General features: G+C 38.3%; 1 pseudogene; it reads right to left on the bottom strand.

Annotated features, from left to right (window-relative positions):
* Positions 1-621: 621 nt before the first annotated feature.
* On the bottom strand, positions 622-2038 carry LOC110668195 (coumaroyl-CoA:anthocyanidin 3-O-glucoside-6''-O-coumaroyltransferase 1-like; annotated as a pseudogene).
* Positions 2039-2427: the final 389 nt, after the last annotated feature.

Here is a 2427-nt window from a genome sequence, read left to right as displayed (position 1 = left end):
TCCAATGCACATTTACTTCAAAGGTTGGCTTTTAAAGTACTTGAACAACCTACTTATTCCTTCATTCATTCATGTTGAATGAATAAATTAACTCCAAAACGTGCAAATGACTTGATTTTTACCCATAATAATCTTCGTATTATGTCGAGAAACTCCTCTCAATATTATGATAAGAAGACAAAATTGTGAGATTTTGGTGGTGATCAATTTGGGAGTATGGAAGATGTGGGAGTTCTTGAGTTTGCCAACCTTTCATTGGATGAACCAGAGTTAGAGGGTTTTTTTTTTCTTTTATGAAAATGGAACTATAAACATGGAGAAGGAGAAAGACAGTGAAATAAATGAAATGTTATAAATTTCATTATCTTTTTGTTTTTTAACATTTGAATATGTTATAATTTATGTGTTTTCTTATAAGTATCAAACTTCTAAATATGTATCTTTATGGTGGAATTTGAATATTAATTTGGACTTTATTTATTGTTGAACATCTTTCATAATTTGGATACATATAGCCCTATATTTTTTATATTTACATGTTTCCCAACATTTTCGTTTCCTGTATTTTTTAAAATGCCATTTATCCGTGTTCACATTTCCGTTTCCATGCTACATGGCATTTCACATCCTTCGCTCTAAATGTTGTTGAAACAAGGCGTTAAACACATCCATTTGACTCCTGGGGAGTGCCAAGCCAACCTCAACCCCACCTCCTCCATCTCTCAATTTTGAAATAGAAACAGCTCCCAAAACATCGATTTGAACCACCTTGCTCTTTTTCGGTCTTCCCCAACCAAAATCTATATCGCAAACACGTAATTTCGGTGACCCAGAAATTGTAATTAGTGTACCTTGTTCCGATATTTCTTTCCAATCTGACATCCATTTCTCTGCCCTTTCCAGAACCCCATTCTCAAGCTCCTTAACTTGTTTAGCTATTGCTTTTGCAGCTATTGTAATCCCATTTTCTTGAATGAGCTCACTTCTTTTTGCTGATGCATAGCAAACTGATAAACAATTTCCAAAATATGTGATGGGAAGCTTAGGTTTTAGACGCCCTCGGCAATCGGCAACAAAACCCAGGTAGTGAACCTTATAATTGGTTGCTTCATCTTCTCGTGACTTGATCACGTTAACCCATACAAAAGCACATATTACTACAAACTTTGATATGCGTATTTGACCTGCTTTAGCTTCCAAGCATTTGAGGGACACCTAATTTTTAAGCTTTTGAACATGAACTTGGTCAATCACAAACGTAGCCTTAACCTTGTCTGCGAGTTGTTGGTCCATTGAAAAGCCCATATCATAGTCCCAAGAAGATGTCCAATTCTGCAGCTCCCTTAAAAAGATAGGCTCAAGCTCCTGTGGATCTCGGATTGCTTCCCTCGCATGAGAGGGTAGTGAGTTGTCAAGGCAAGTTAGGTCTCCTCCTGACCGATAAACGGATGCCCATGATTTTACGAAATGGTTGAAAGCCATCCCATCAGCCACCACGTGGCAAAACTCAAATCCTATGCCGATGCCAGAATTTGGAAACAAAGTGACTTGCACGGCCAGTAAATGCTGAGGAGGCAGCTTTGGTACATAAGGATGCAACTCTCTAACATCCATTGGGTGGTTGCTGATAACTAGATTGAAATCCGCTGTCGACTCGGCGACAATGAAGGGTATTGAGTCGCCATATTGGAAGAGGATGCAAGGCTTCTGAGGTGGGGATGGGTAAGTGATATTGGCAGCGAAAGGGAAAAAGTGTTGAAGAGTGAGGGAAAGGGAGTGCTTGAGATTAGGGAGGACGTTGTCTACTAAGAAAGAAGTGGGGTGAGGGAACTCAAAGAAGAAAAGGCGTTGCATGGGACGGCAGAGAAACCATGGGATGTCAAAGAAAGTGAGAGGAAGAGAGGTGGTGGGCACAGAGCTAGGGGGTGGTGAGATTTGGAATTCATCGACAACTTTTACAGAATGAAAGTTAACCATTTAGTGAATAGAATAAGAGAAAAGGTGTTGATGGACGAAGGCAGAATGTATCAGTCTCAGGCAGCCAACTTGGAATTCGAATTTTTGTATTAACATTATAGAACTCGTCAATGCAGCTAGCTTAGCTAGCCATGCCTGCCAAATTAAAGTAGCTATTAAAATAATACATACAGAGAAAGAGAGAGAACCTGGGTGTCGTATGAGATGATGCAAATGTTGATGTGTGCGTGTATATATATAAATGGATTCCGATCCCAAATGATGAATTTAAATAATTGTCAATTTGGAAGTTTCAACCTATTATATCATGATTTAACAAGATGTTTAGCAGCCTAAACTTATTGGTGAATACTAAAGAGCAAAATTGTAAAATAAGCCCTTCTATAAAATTAAATTGCAAACTATACCCCTCTCAAGTCCACTCTGGTATGTTGATAATGTTCATTTTTT

The sequence above is a fragment of the Hevea brasiliensis genome, chromosome 10 (genome assembly GCF_030052815.1).
Source record: "Hevea brasiliensis isolate MT/VB/25A 57/8 chromosome 10, ASM3005281v1, whole genome shotgun sequence".
NCBI classification, from domain to species: domain Eukaryota; kingdom Viridiplantae; phylum Streptophyta; class Magnoliopsida; order Malpighiales; family Euphorbiaceae; genus Hevea; species Hevea brasiliensis.
This window is presented reverse-complemented; position numbering and strand designations above follow the sequence as displayed.